The sequence below is a fragment of the Oryctolagus cuniculus genome, chromosome 2 (assembly GCF_964237555.1).
Source record: "Oryctolagus cuniculus chromosome 2, mOryCun1.1, whole genome shotgun sequence".
Taxonomy (NCBI): Eukaryota; Metazoa; Chordata; class Mammalia; order Lagomorpha; family Leporidae; genus Oryctolagus; species Oryctolagus cuniculus.
Window position 1 is genome coordinate 32,399,875 of NC_091433.1, and position 16,579 is coordinate 32,416,453.

Below are 16,579 nucleotides of genomic sequence, written 5' to 3' on the forward strand. Positions count from 1 at the left end.
AGAGGGAAGAGAATAGAGAGTCGACAGTTGCCAGGTGGTAGCCTGCCCTGTGTGAGCAGCAGAAAGCGAGGAAGGCAGCAACTGTTCTCTGTGATCAGAAAGGGGGTCGGAAAACCTTGAAGCCAGGGCTTGTGGAGGGCACAGGGTGGGAATTAGATGACCGCTTCCTCATCATCCTAGTGCTTGCCGCTCACCTGTCTCAGCTACCTTCTGCTTCTCCCTGTGTGGATGCCCCTGCTGCTATAACTGATGTGCTTTCTGTATCTTGAGTTCAGGTCCTGAGCCAGATGACCTGGTTGATCCAGGTAGTATTCTTGCCACCAATGGACAGAGCTTGTGTGTTAGACCAACTCACGGGCCACCACTCATGGGCAAGCCTATAGGTTGTCTTTGGTTCACTTGCTTTCCCTCATCCAATCAGCAGGATCACGTAGCCTAGAACAAGCACACACTCTCAGAGACCACATAGGACTGCTGGCCCTAGCAAGGAACCGGAAGAATAGGATCCCAGAGCATGACAATTGTGCCAAGAACTGTGAAGGAGCTGGGGTTCTATGCCACTTGCAGGCTAACAAGTGAGACTGCATGGTTTCGTGGATTCTGGTAGAAGACATGAGACTCCAGGGTCAGAGATAAAGGGCGGTTTATTACTTATCGCAGTAGCGGCAACCAGAGCTGCGTTTGTCAGCTTCCTGACCCCCGGTTCTCACAGGGTGATAAGAAGAGGGCCAGGTGACACCTTTACACACAGGGGTTTTGTTACAGGGGTGGGACCTGAACTTTGGAACTGAAATCTTTTATAACGTGGTAAACATCCTGCCCTTTTCTCTGGAAGAAAGACCCTCTCCATCTTCCAAGTCCGTTCACAACACATTCTTGAAAAGATGTTCCGGAACAGTGGTGGCCAGTGTTCCTGCTCGTAAAGTGTACAGAAACAGAGAGGCTCCTGCAGAACCATCTCCCAGCATGTTTCTTTCCCAAACAAACCAAACGATGATTTGAGCACTCAGAATCCAGGAAGTAGATGAGGCCAATTTTTTTTTCTCTTTAATTATGAAGTAGTCAAAATTAACCTTTGACTTTTCCTTTTGTTCTCCCCACACTTTGTTCAAGTGATTCCTTCCTCATTGGCTACGAGAGTCAAGCCTCATATTTCTACTTTTCCATCCCTAACCTCCCTCAAAGCTCACATATTTTGAGTCTTATTCTCTTTTGGCTCCATCATAATTTCTCAAGTAACTTAATTTTTATTTATTGATCACCCACATAAATCCATGCTGCAGACTGACCATTTCACTAATATTAACTCATTTATTTATTATAACTCTTTCATGTGGGTACCATTATTATCCCCCTTCTTCAGATGAAGATAGTTGAGAGTCTAATAAAATGTGTGTACATTTGTGGAAATACAGTAGTAACAACTAACATTTAAAATGATTCTAGAAAATGGGAAATGACTAGTGGCTCTAGCGGTACTCTAGCGGTAGGAATTCCAGGACAATGGGGAGTACCCACTGGGAGAAGGGGACTTATTAACACCCCCTTCAACCACTCTCCAAGAGTTCTTGGGTGTGGTCAGGGGACAGGGAGGTACATGAACCAGAACTCCCTGATTCAACCTTTCCCTAAATTCACTTTGAGGAAGTGGCTGGCTGCTTGTCCACTGCCAGGACCATGTCTAGTCCACTGCTGTATCTCCAGCATCTAGCTCAGTGGCCCGTTCCTCACAGGTGCTCAAGAGAGCATTGAATGACTGCCTGACTGACGAACTGAATGAATGGACAGGAGTTGAGAAGCTTCAAGGGTCATTTACGCAAGAAAGCATTCCTGGATTAGAAACAAGGGTTTAACCGCATCTTAAATCAGAGGATGATTCTGACCCTCCGTGTAAAAGGCGAAGAACCCAGGCTTATAAGATAACAGAAGAAAGTAGAAGCAAATAGTTTTATTGGAAAAAGAAAGCAATGGGATTAGAGAGGGGAAATAGGATGACGTTGAAGGCAAAGTAGAGGTTCCCTGGGCCAATGAGAATAAATCAAACACAAAGCAAAAGACATTGGGCAAAATCATCAGGAAGCTGGAGATGCTAGATGCTCCAGCTCTAGGAAAACACCAGAGAACACAACTTATAGAAAGTGGGAGAAACAATGTGAATAATGCTAATGGCTGCCATTTGTGAATAATGCTCATTTGCAGGCACAATTCCTCCAGCTTCGTGTTCTTCCTTTCAGCACGACTCTGTGAATCAGATTCTATTATTATCATATCACCATCTTATAAATGAGAAAACTGAGTAGTGTGTCCAAGGCCACACAGCTTGAAAGTAGCAAAGCTGAGGTGTAGATCAGGCAGTTTGCTCAGAGTATGCCCCATTCACAGTCATCACTTATCACCCCCAGCATGCTCCCGACTACCTCCATGTAAGGACACCCACCACGTCAGATAAATCACAAATTTAAGTTTATTCTTCTTGGTTTTATTTATTTGAGAGGGAGAGGAGAAGGGAGAGAGGGAGAGAACACTCAGTCCAGGGCTCCCACATGGTTGACAGGGACCCAATCGGTTGAACCATCACTTGCTGCCTCCCAGGGTCTGCATTATCAAGAAACTGGAATGAGGAGCAGAGCCAGGGCTTGAACCCAGGCACCCTAATCTGAGATGTGGGAATCCAGCAGGCATCTTAACCACTATACTAGACACCTTCCCCTAAATTCATTTTTAAAGTGTTTTTGTTAAGCCTTCCCACCTCCACTCTTCCTAACTGGATTGCATTGCTTCTCAAACCTCCCAGCCTTCATGTAGAAGTTCTGGAGCAGGGAACTTGGTCAGGGTGGCTGAGAGTTTAAGGTAGAGAAGCTGAGGAATAAAAACTGGTTATCTGTTCAAAAACTGGAGTCTTCAAAAACTGAATGTGGTATGGAAAAAGCAGACATGGAAGTAGAATGTTCTAGATTAAAAGTGACTCAAGGGACGTAACTGTCAATAAACTGCATGAAATTTGGTGTTTTTAAAAGGTGGCTGGAGAACAGTGAAGAAATGGTAATTACTGTGAACTAGATAATAGATTTTTTAAAACTTTTATTTAATAAATATAAATTTCCAAAGTACAACTTTTGGATTATAGCAGCTTTTTCCCCCCATAACCTCCCTCCCACCCACAATCATCCCATCTCCCATTCCCTCTCCCATCCCATTCTTCATCAAGATTCATTTTCAATATCTTTATATACAGAAGATCAACTTAGTATATACTAATAAAGATTTCAACAGTTTGTACCCACACAGAAACACAAAGTATAAAGTACTGTTTGAGTACTAGTTATACCATTAATTCACATAGTACAACACATTAAGGACAGAGATCCTACATGGGGAGTAAGTGCACAGTGACTCCTGTTGTAGACCTAACAATTGACAGTCTTATTTCTGATGTCAGTAATCACTCAAGGCTCTTGTCATGAGCTGCCAAGGCTATGGAAGCTTCTTGAATTCTCCAACTCTGATCTTATTTAGACAAGGCCATAGTCAAAGTGGAAGTTCCCTCTTCCTTTCAGACAAAGGTACCTCCTTCTTTGATGGCCCGTTCTTTCTGCTAGGATCTCATTCACAGAAACCTTTCATTTAGGTCATTTTTTGCCACAGTGCCTTGGCTTTCCATGCCTGAAATACTCTCATGGGCTCTTCAGCCAGATCCAAATGCCTTAAGGGCTGATTCTGAGGCCAGAGTGCTGTTTACGACATCTGCCATAGAAATGAGTCTGCTGTGTATCCCGATCCCATGTTGGATTGTTCTCTCCTTTTTAATTCTATCAGTTAGTATTAGCAGACACTAGTCTTGTTTATGTGATCCCTTAGCCACTTAATCCTATCATTATGATCAATAATGAACTGAAACTGATCACTTTTACTAGTGAGATGGCCTTGTTACATGCCACCTTGATGGGATTGATCTGGAATCCCCTGGCACGTTTCTAACTCTACCATCAGGGGTAAGTCTGAGTGAATATGTGTCAAACTGTACATCTCCTCCCTCTCTTATTCCCACTCTTATATTTAACAGGGATCACTTTTCAGTTAAATTTAAACGCCTAAGAATAATTGTGTGTTAATTAAAGAGTTCAACCAATGGCATTAAGTAGAACAAAAAAACACTAAAAGAAAAATAGTAAGTTGTTCCTTGACAGTCAGGATAAGAGTTGATCAAGTCATTGTTTCTCATAGTGTCCATTTTACTTCAACAGGTTTCCTTTTAGGTGCTGTTAGTTGTCACCGATCAGGGAGAACATGTGATATTTGTCCCTTTGGGACTGGCTTATTTCACTCAGCATGATGTTTTCCAGATTTCTCCATTTTGTTGCAAATGACCGGATTTCATTTTTTTTACTGCTGTATAGTATTCTATAGAGTACTTATCCCATAATTTCTTTACCAGTCTTCTATTGTTGTGCATTTAGGTTGATTCCAGGTCTTAGCTATTGTGAATTGAGCTGCAATAAACATTGATGTGCAGACAGCTCTTCTATTTGCCAATTTAATTTCCAAGGAGTGGGATGGCTGGGTTGTATGGTAGGGTTATATTCAGGTTTCTGAGCAATCTCCAAACTGACTTCTATAGTGGCTTTACCAGTTTGCATTCCCACCAACAGTGGATTAGTGTCCCTTTTTCCCCACATCCTCGCCAGCATCTCACCATGTTGTTGGTAGATTTCTGTATGTTAGCCATTCTAACTGTGGTGAAGTGAAACCTCATTGTGGTTTTGATTTTCATTTCCCTGATGGCTAGTGATCCTGAACATTTTTTCATGTGCCTGTTGGCCATTTGGATTTCCTCTTTTGAACAATGCCTATTTAGGTCTTTGGCCCATCTCTTGAGTGGGTTGTTTGTTTTGTTGTTGTGGAGTTTCTTGATCTCTTTGTAGATTCTGGTTATTAACCCTTTATCTGTTGCATAGTTTGCAAATATTTTTTCCCATTCTGTTGGTTGCCTCTTCACTTTCCTGACTGTTTCTTTTGCAGTACAGAAATTTCTCAATTTGATGTAATCCCAATTGTTAATTTTAGCTTTGACTGCCTGTGCCTCCAGGGTCTTTTCCAAGAAGTCTTTGCCTGTGCCTATATCTTGCAGGGTTTCTCCGATGTTCTCTAATAACTTGATGATGTCGGATCATAGATTTAGATCTTTAATCCATGTTGAGTGGATTTTTGTGTAAGGTGTAAGGTAGGGGTCTTGCTTCATGCTTCTGTATGTGGAAATCCAGTTTTCCCAGCACCATTTGTTGAATAGACTGTCTGCTCCAGGAATTGGTTTTAGATCCTTGATCAAATATAAGTTGGCTGTAGATGTTTGGGTTGATTTCTGGTGTTTCTATTCTGTTCCATTGGTCTATCCATCTGTTTCTGTACCAGTACCATGCTGTTTTGATTACAACTGCCCTGTAGTATGTCCTGAAACCTGGTATTGTGATGCCTCCGGCTTTGTTTTTGTTGTACAAGATTGCTTTAGCTATTCGAGGTCTCCTGTGCCTCCATATGAATTTCAGCATCATTTTTTCCAGATCTGAGAAGAATGTCTTTGGTATTTTGATTGGTATTGCATTGAATCTATAAATTGCTTTTGGGGGAATGGACATTTTGATGATATTGATTTTTCCAATCCATGAGCATGGAAGATTTTTCCATTTCTTGGTATCCTCTTCTATTTCTTTCTTTAAGATTTTGTAATTCTCATCGTAGAATTACATCATAGAGATCTTTGACATCCTTGGTTAAGTGTATTCCAAGGTATTTGCTTGTTTTTGTAGCTGTTGTGAATGGGATTGATCTTAGCAGAACTTTCTCAGCAGTGGCATTGCCTATGTATACAAAGGCTGTTGATTTTTGTGCATTGATTTTATATCCTGCTACTTTGCCAAAATCTTCTATGAGTTCCAATAGTCTCTTAGTAGAGTTCTTTGGATCCCCTGAATAAAGAATCATATCGTCTGCAAAGAGCGATAGTTTGACTTCTTCCTTCCCAATTTGTATCCCTTTAATTTCTTTTTCTTGCCTAATGGCTCTGGCTAAAACTTCCAGAATTATATTGAATAGCAGTGGTGAGAGTGGACATCCCTGTCTGGTACCAGATCTCAGTGGAAATGCTTCCAACTTTTCCCCATTCAATAGGATGCTGGCCATGGGTTTTTCATGAATTGCTTTGATTGTATTGAGGAATGTTCCTTCTATACCCAATTTGTTTAAGAGTTTGCATCATGAATGGGTGTTGTATTTTATCAAATGCTTTCTCAGCATGTATTGAGATAATCATGTGGTTTTTCTTCTGCAGTTTGTTATTGTGGTGAATCACATTGATTGATTTGCGAATGTTGAACCATCCCTGCATACCAGGAATAAATCCCACTTGGTCTGGGTGGATGATCTTTCTGATGTGTTGTTGCATTTTATTGGCCAGAATTTTATTGAGGATTTTTGCGTCTATGTTCATCAGGGAAATTGGTCTGTAATTCTCTTTCTCTGTTGCATCTTTTTCAGGCTTAGGAATTAAGGTGATGGTGGCTTCATAGAAAGAATTTGGGGAGATTCCCCCTTTTTTGATTGTTCTGAATAGTTTGAGAAGAATTGGAGTGATTTCTTCTTTAAATGTCTGGTAGAATTCAGCAGTGAATCCATCGGGTCCTGGACTTTTCTATGTTAGGAGGGCCTTTATTACTGATGCAATTTCTGACTCTGTTATGGGTCTGTTTAGGTTTTCTATGTCTTCCTGGTTCAATTTAGGTAGGGTGTATGTGCCCAGGAATCTTAGATAATAGATAGTAAGCAATTGTTAATTTCCTCAGGTCTGATAATGGCAAGGTAATCATGTAGGCACTGTTCCATATTCCTACTAGATGTATGGTGAAGCAGTTAGTGTCATGACTTCTGGCTTTTTTTAAAAAGATTTATTTATTTATTTGAAAGGCAGAATTACAGAGAGGCAGAGGCAGACACACACATACACACACACACACACACGCATACACACACACAGTTCTTCATCCACTGGTTCATTCCCCAATTAGCCACAATGGCTGGAGCTAGGCCAATCTGAAGCCAGGAGCTTCTTCCAGTTCTCCCATGCAGGTGCAGGGGCCCAAACGCTTGGGCCATCTTCCACTGCTTTCCCAGGCCATAGCAGAGAGCTGGATTGGAAGAGGAGCAGCCAGGACTCAAACTGGCGCCCCTGTGAGATGTCGGCACTGCAGGCGACTTTACCTGCTATACCACAGTGCTAGCCTCTGTCATGACTTCTGAAACTAACCTTCCAAAGGTCCAGAAAGATAATAGATGGAAAGCGCAATAGATTGGGAAATTAAATATAGCAAAATGTTAACAATCATTGAATTTGGTAGAGGCCAGACAGATGTGCACTCAAATATAGTTTTGGGTTTTCTGAATGTAATTTTCATAATAATAAGTTTTGGTGGGGGGGAAGAGCCTAGAGTGAGGAGAGTGATTGTTTACAGATTGGCCAGAGAAGGCCGGGAACCTGTCCAAAGCAAAGGCCTTCAGGGATGAGTTACAAAGCTCAGCCTTGACCACACTGGGCTGAACGCAAATGCTTTCCCAATAGACAGAAATACAGAACGCCCCAAGGACCGGATGGGAGATTTGGCAGCCACTTCAGGAGAGAGAGCAGTGACAGCTGGAGAGGTAGTAAAATCGCTGGGAATCATCTGGAACATCGAGGAGACCAGACTTAGGTAGCAGAACACGCGGAGTGCGAGGATTCTACGTCAACAGCTGGAGCTGGGCTGCCAGGATCCAAACCCTCCCTCCGCGGCTCGCTGGTGGGCTGTGCAGCCACCAACGGGTTCCCTGAGCTCTCTGCCACAGGAGCCTGTGTGGGGATGATAGAGAACAATGTATGTACAGGGCTTCACCCTCGGGGAGCAGTGAGTGAATGCAGCTCTTATTTCTATCACCCAGGGGAGGAGGAAGAATGGGGGAGAGAGAGAGAGAGAGCTTTTGCTCGCCCCCCAGCTGCAGCAGGGGTGGGGTGGGGGCGCACATCCCTAGCCACATCCCCAGCCACATCCCCAGCAAGTTTGTTTACAATTACATGTAAGTTTGTGTTCTTTAATTTCTTCCTTTTAAGTGAAATGGTGTGGCCCTGGGGTTAGCGGGGATGCTAATGAAGTTAACCAGTGGAGGAGATTACACTGCAGCATGGAAAATAAACATTGAGGTCTCGGCTTGAGTGTTTATCTCGGAGGATACCTCGTCTTTGCCTGGGTAATTATCTCTCAACAGCACACAGCTATCCAGCAGCAGGGGATGATCTCATTAACATTACCACTTAAACACAGCCTTGCTCAGGCTGCTCAGCCCCCCCACCCCACCCCGCGCGCGGCTGCTGGGGCTCAGGGGCTGCGTATCATGCGGGAATTGAAGCCAGAAAGTCGAGTATTCGAGCACATTTATTTATTTATTTATTTTTCTGAACAAACTTCTGCACATCTTTGATAGTTTCTTAAAAAAAAAAAAAAAGGAGTGCAGCCAAGAATATGATGTGTAGCAAGCTGGTGCCGGCTTTACGATGGACCGCCGGGTTGGTGACAGTGCTGAGCAGGTCACTACCCACTAAGGGTGAGCAGTAGCAGGTAGCACATGGGACGGCCTCATCCTACAGGAGGAGGCAAGCGCCATATTGTTTAGAAAGGACCTCAGAGCATTCTGGCAGCACAATCCAGATCGCGGGTATACTCGGTAGACCCGGCAGCGACCCAGAAAATGAGTGAGGGGCCAGCGCTGTGGCATAGCGGGTAAAGCCGCCGCCTGCAGTGCCGGCATCCCATATGGATGCGGGTTCAAGTTCCAGCTGCTCCACTTCTGATCCAGCTCTCTGCTATGGCCTGGGAAAGCAGTAGAAGATGGCCCAAGTCTTTGGGCCCCTGCACCCACATGGGAGACCCAGAAGAAGCTCCTGGCTCCTAGCTTAGGATCAGCACAGCTCCAGCCATTGCAGCCATCTGGGGAGTGAACCAGCGGATGGAAGACCTCTCTGTCTGCCCCTGCCTGTCTGTAACTGTACCTTTCACATAAATAAATACATGCATACATACATAAATGAAAAAAGAAGAAATGAGTGAAGAAAAAAGTCCTGAGATGTTCCACCCATCTTCTCTTATTTAGAGGAAGACTGTGTGCTGCCCGTCCAGGGTTTGATTCCCTAACCCTGACTTTGGCCCCGCTGCTTTGGGTTTTGCTCAGAGGACGTGTAAGAGCCGCTAGCCATCCTGGGCACGGCATGAGCAGCCTGGCCTCTGCACCTGGCAGGGTAAGGGCTGCCATCACTTCTGCCTCCCACCCGGTGCGGCACACCCCGCTCTATATCACAGACAAGTACCCTGAGGCCCACAGAGCCGAAATAAGGCAGCTGGCATTGCATGTCAGGTGTGGTGGAGGGAGCGCTAAGCTGGAAGTCTTCAGAATCCGCAGAGCCTGCGCGGCTTATTCCGGAGGGAGGGCGAGCTGTTCATCATTGCATCTTCCTGCACAGAAAGGGCTCCAGGCTTTCTGTCCATGCTAAGGCTCTACCTTCTCGCAGACAGGATGTCAGGGTGTCTGGAGAGCATACGGTTCCCCCTGCCCTGACCTCAAGGTGACCTTCCCAACTCCCCTCTGCTGGCTCTCAATTCCTGGGGCCTGGGTCCCCAGGGCAGATGTGGACAGAGTGCGTGCAGGAGGCGGGATGATGGCTGCCCCGCTCACCAAGCTGGCACACAGTGGGCGCCAAGAAAGGCTGTTTCTCATGGAAAAGTAGTATTTCTTTTCCTGGCTCTGGCAGGAGAGCCGATCAGGGAAGAGGTCAAAGGGTTGACTTGAATTAGGTTTGAAGGTTGGCTGGGATTCAATTACCCATGACCCTCTAGGCTCTCCTGCCAGCCATGATTAATGGAGACCCACTGAAGTGGGCTGGGATTGCTAACACTGCAATCAACATCACTATTATTTTGAGAATGAAGACACTGGAATTATCTGAAGAGCATTCTGAAGCCACAGGAGATTTCTTAGGCTGGAGCTATCCTGGTGCTTTAGCTCAGGAACAGCACAGGGCTCAGATTAGGAGACAAGAGGTATTTCTGAGTGTAGCTGGGGAGTCCCCGCTGCTGTTTGTTCTTGCCATCATGCTGGCCTGCTGTAGATCAGTTATCATTGAGGGCTGTGGGTGGTTTGGATCTGGATCCTGAAAACACCTTACTTGTGTTTACTTGGGGCATATATTAGGGAAAGAGGCTACTTTGCAAATCAGAGAATCCCCTCAATTAAAAGAAGAAAAGAAGCTGCCCCATTGTCACCACTTTCCTGTTTCCAATGTGGGTTTTCCTTCTCAGCCTCACACTGAGGTTTATCTAATCTCGGACCAGGGGTGGATGAAGGCCTTGGGAACCAGGGCCCAGCTGCAAGTTTGTTTTCCTACAGAAACATCCTTGTGGAGCCGATCTTTCAGGAGGTATTTTTGAAAATCTGATGACAATCACAGTGGCTTGTTGGATCCAAGTGAGCTGGCAGTAAGTCGGGTTTTGTTGTTTTTGGGTTTTGTGCCACATGGGGTCAGTTTGCACATTGATCTGTATAGCTGTGCTTAGCAATAGCAAATCTTCTATTAGCAAAGGAAGCCCAAGGAGACGTAACACAGATTTTCGCTTTTTTTGCTACAACCCCAGCTCTGCTCCTTGACCTCTGTCCAGCTATCTTTTCCGAGCTCAAGGCTTGTCATCTGGCTGCTGGGGACAAGTTAAGGGATCGCTGTGGCACCCAGCCCTCTGCCCCCTCCTAGGCCAAGGGCTTAATGAACCCAGTGGGAATGGAGTCCAGTGTTCTGAGAGTCATTGCCCTTCTGTGTCCTAATAACGTAGCTGTCTCTGCGCTAATCCACTTCCCTCTAAGAACACAATCCATACGTGTGATTTGATGTATGGGTTCTCAAGCTCACTGAATGAGCTCAAACTTGAAAGAGATCCAGATCATAATAACCCCTATTATTTTTAGAGCATTACCTCGTCATTCTGATGAATTCGCTTAGAGGGCTGCTCCCTGCGGCTTCCCCAGGGAGAGGCACAAGAACACAGATTTCCTTTGGTGGGAGTTCACATGTTTAGAGCTGTAACATAGCAGATCATTGTGAAATCTAATGGGTGCTTGGCCCATGCCAAATAAGCCCAGCACCCAAAGCACATAAAGAAATCATTGAAAGACACTGGACTGAATCCAAAAGGCCGTGGCTAATGTTTCACCTAATCTCGATCCTGGTCTCTCCCGCTGCCCACTGCCGGCCCCACCCACCAGATATGCAGAGTGTCCCTGCAGCTGCTTCTAGCCCATTTGCAACCTTTAACCCCAGGCAGAAGAGTGAGGACGCTTTTTGAAGCCCAGAGCCAAAAGGGGGACAGAGGAGTCGCAGGAGCAGGCAGAGGGGGAGGGTGGTTGGAGGTTGGAAGGGGTTAATTCCCTGGGGGTGGGGCTGCAGGCTGACCCGAGACAGGCTCCGGGCCACAGAGAAAGCCCGGTGGGACTGGAGGTGACACTGGGTCAGAACCCCAGGACTTGGAGCAGGAATGTATATGAGCTGGGAACAAAAGTTTCAAAAAGAGGCAGTGAAAAAAAATGCGCGTTTTTGTTTTCAATTCTTTTTATCTTGGCTCTATCTCAGGCACCAGTGACTCCGGAACTTTAGAAGCTAAGGGCGGGGTGGGGTGGGGTTTGGTGATTTTTTTTTTCTTTTCCTCTTAAAGGGAAGGAACAGAGCGCTCCTCGAACATGTATAATTTGCTTGAACATGATCCCAGCCACTAATAAAAATATTGAGCAATATTTCATTCTATCTCTCTGGAACTGGCATTTGCAAAGGTGGTATTGACAGATCAGAGAGCAGAAAGGAATTCTGCCACTACCCGTGGAGGAATTTGGACCTGCGAGAGATTTTTGCTGTTAATTATTGATGATTTCAGCTGCCCTAAGCCAGGCTTTATGTTTCTAAAGAGTATGTGCAGAATTGGTAACAAAAACCATCATTTGTTCCTGGTAAGGGCTACTGGGCTTCAGAGAAAAAATCTTTAGACCCTGTATATGAGATAGAGAGAGATTAATTCATAAAACCCAGAAGTTTAGCTGAACTTCCAGCCTGGAATTTATTTTTTGAACAACAGAGATGGATAATAGCCTGAGATAACACAGTATATGAAAACTCAAACGTGCCACATTCCTGATAGAGAAATGGCGGGCGCAGGTTATGGGAGGATTGATTACAAGGGCTTTTTAAATAAAAGTGTCTTCAGTGTCTTGAGGTGAGGGAGTGAGTTTGTGTGAACTTGTGAGGATCCCGTGTCAGTGTTCCCTGTGCAAACATCATTCTCAACAGCAGGCAGCCCCCCTCGCCCCCCCAGCTCTGGGGGCGTCATAAGGGCTGTGGGGAATGCAGGTAAAAAGAGAAGCTTGCTTTAGCCCTGGACCCTTGAAGCCCTCACTTAGTTCTTCCCACCGCTGAGCTTCTCCAGGAACTTTTTAAAGGTCCCTCATCCCTCTGAGGTTGAACCCGGCACTACCACTCAGAGGAGAGCGACTGCACCACTCCCCTCCCCAACCTCAGTTTCTCCATCTGTCAAATGAGGAAGGGATACCGCCGGCAGGGAACAATGGAGATGAGCCCTTCTTGCAGGCTGGATGCCCTGACCTGTGTCAGGTAAGATGCAGCCTCAAACAGCTGGGGCCCGGCCAGCTTGCGACTGTTTCTTTGATTTACTTATTCATTTATTTGAAAGAGTCACAGAGAGGGAGAGACAGAGAGAGACCCACAGAAAGAGAGATCTTCCATCTGCTGGTTCACTCCCCAGATGGCTACCATGGCTAACGCTGGGCCAGGCCAAAGCCAGGAGCCAGGAGCTTCATCCGGGTCTCCCACTTGGGTTGCAGGGCCCAAGTACTTGGGCCATCTTCCACTGCTATCCCCAGGTACATTAGCAGGGAGCTGTATTGGAAGTGGAACAGCCAGGACACAAACCAGTGCCCCTATGGGGTGCCTGCCGGCGTCCAAGGCAGTGGCTTTACCATGATTTATTGTTTTGAAGCAAATGTGTACAAAGCACTTACTATGTGACAGGCACCTTCTAGGTGCTTGGCACACTGACTCACGTGATCGCTCATCACAACCTTAGGAAGCAGAAACAGAGCTTACGTAACCAGCCTAAGAGCTCATAACAGAATTTGAACCCAGCCAAGCTAGACCATTCCAAGTAGATCTCCCGGCCATGGAGGTCACCAGGGAAGGCCTCTGTGGCCATGGCCAGTGCAGTGGGATCCCAGGGCCACTTCTACACAGTCTAGAAAAGCAGAGCAGGGCCAGGAGTACTGCCATTGCACGCACTTCCATCCGGCGAGGGCTCACAGCCAGAACCTGGGGGCAGAGAGGCTGGAGGAGGGCGCAGAGTGAGTAGAGTCCCCAGCCCTCTGGTGCCCTGCCTGCCTCTCCACTCCCACCGCCTGGGAGGACACAGCCTCCTCTCCCGCCTTGGCCTGGGGAGCGTAGAACTGCTGGCCCTTGAAGCCTGAGTGACTAGAAGGTTGGCTGGAAGGAGGAGATTATGAGGGGTCAAGAAAAAAAAATCACATGTCTAAAAAACCTCAAGACCCGTGTTTTTAATTATGAAAGCAACACCTGTTTATGACAGTCATGGCAAAGTGGCTGACTCAGCCCCATTTCTAAATTCCTTCTCCCTTGCCTGTTTCAGCCATGGAGGGTCGTGTCCCAAATCTGACCCATTAGATTTGAGTCTGTCATGGAGTTCCTGTTCTTGCTTTCCTGGACAGTCCTTCCTGTCTGCTTTCTTCACTCTTGGAATGTGCATGTGATGACTGGGAGTGCAGCAGCCTCCTTGAGGCCATGAAGGAAAGGCCATGAATATTTCACAAATTGCTCGTGGCATTGTTGAGCTAACAAACCACTATGATGTATAATTGTGTTACTTGCAGACAAGGACAACCCTATTTATATGCTGTCCATTCAAAATTACAGGGGAAAAAAAAGGGTAGAAAATATCATCTATAATCCTATCATCCAGAAATAATCAGAATTACTATTGCAACATATATTCCTTTGATTTTTCCTTTTGTGCTTTTACAGAAATATGGAACAGTTTCCCAGGAACATCATTTTGTAGCCGATTCTTTTACTTATCAGTGCACCATGGCCATCTTTCCATGTCAGTCATAGTCAACTACTGATCATTGTATGGAAGTTCACAGGTTTAACCAATTTTTTTAAGATTTTATTTATTTATTTGATAGGTAGCATTACAGACAGTGAGAGGGAGAAGCAGAGAAAGGTCTCCCATCCATTGGTTCACTCCCCAGTGGCCGCAGTGGTCGGAGCTGCACCAATCTGAAGCCAGGAGCAGGTGCCTCCTCCCAGACTCCCATGTGGGTGCAGGGGCCCAAGGACTTGGGCCATCTTCTACTGCTTTCCCAGACCATAGCAGAGAGCTGGATCAGAAGAGGAGAAGCCGGGACTAGAACTGGTGACCATATGGGATGTTGGCACTGCAGGTGGAGGATTAACCTGCCACAGCACCAGCCCCTAACCAATTCTTTATTGTCAAATATTTATTGTTTCCCATGTTTAAATCTTGTAAACAATGATAGTGTGAACATGTTTGTAGATGCATCTTGGTCTGATCATTTCCTTAGGATAAATTCTCAAAATTGCTGGATCCGTGGGATTGCAGTTTTTAGCTTTTACTTGCCTATAGACTAAATGCCCTTCAGAAAGGCTTTTTCAACTTCTATGCTTCACTTCAGTGCGTGCCTGCTGTCACGTCATTGTCAACACTGGGAATGATCACCTTTGCAAAAAAACTCAGCAAGCAACATAGATTAAATTAATTTAATTATTGAACTTGACATATGTTCGTGATGTCATTTGCCATTTCTCATTCTGTTACTATATACCAGGCACTGGGCTAGGTAGTTTACACATGCTGCTGCATTTAATCCTCACAAGCAATTATCTTTTGTTCTACGAGTGAGTAGACCATAGCTCACAGGGGCTAAGTGATTTGCTCAAGATTGTATAATTAGTAAGTGATCAAACTGGACTTGTAATTAGCTCTGCCTGACTCCAAAGCAGACACTGTAATAAATAAGGAGGGTGAGTGTTTGTATTTTGAAAAGTGATGTGTAAGTTCTCCAAGTCTTAGGTGAATCAGTAGAACACAAGCAGCATTCTCCAAGGGGCAAGTCAAGGGAATTCGTGGAAGCACCTACGTATAGGGGTGTGGAGAAGGTGAAGGGACAGTCAACAGGCAGTGAAGTCCATGGGCAATCAGGGGCATGATGGACAGAAAGAACCTACTGGGAGTGTAGCTGTGAAAGTGGCTGCTATGTGACAGAGATAGAGTCACAGTCACTGCCAAGACACAGGACAGCCTGGAGACGATACTACAGCAAACGCTGTCTCCTCCTGGCGCCTCCCATTGGCCAACTCCAACCAGAAGCCAGAGGAAAAGTGGGCCTGGAGGAGTCATCTGTGGACATCACCCTCTGGGACCCACAGGGAGGGAAAGAGGGATGGAGAAGGGATCTCCAGAGGCCCAGCCCCTGGTTCTCTTGTACCTTTGGAAGGGTAGAACCATAGCACAGTGCACCTAACTGTTGCTGGACTTCACAACCAGGCTGTAAGGCTGTTACGGGACCAGATGCAGTCATGGGTAATGGGCCTAGTAAGTTTGGTGCACAGTAGGTACTCAAGAACCTTGAGTTCTTACTGTTTTCACACTTTTAATTGGCATAGTACATGGCTTCCTCTAGAAGATTCTATGTGTGTGTGTGTGCCCCCCCCCCACAATCATTGGCCATAAAATAACAACAAAATCCAATTACAAAGCAAAAGGAAGATTTTCCTTTCCTGGACACATTTGGGTTCTTGGGTGCATTTGCCAGACTCCCTGGCTCCGAGGTATGGCTGTACAACTGAGTGCCAGCTAAAGGAATGTGAGAAGTGATGAGCACACTTCCAGGCCTGGTCCATAAAAGCCTCTCACACGGATTCTTCCATGCTCTCTCCCCTTGAGCAGCCCAATCTCCATGAACACAGCAGCCTTAAGATTCTTGTTCTGAAAACGATGCACAGAGCCCCCGCCCCTGCCCACCCGTCCTGACCTAGAATCGCCTTGGCTGCTTATGGAAATGTGGAATCAAAGCTGATGGTGGTGTGCCATTCCTACGTTAGACTTTGCAATAGCATTTAGTGCTACCCTCATTAGCACAAAGAACAAGCGTGTGAGTACAGTACTCAGGCCCTCAGACCCAGGTTGACAGAAACAGATCAATGCGCGGTGAGGCTGCTGCTCTGCAGGGGTCCCCAGGTCTCAGGCTTCCGGCCTTCCCCTTTGAGACTTTGATTTTGGCTTACATGGGTTATTATATTCTACCAAGAATCTCTACTACAGAAAGTACCAGAAAGAAGAAACCTGCCTCTGAATGTGATCATTCTCATCGAGGTTATGGCTACCTTAATCTGTGCCCAGGGCACTGACCGCAGAGGCAG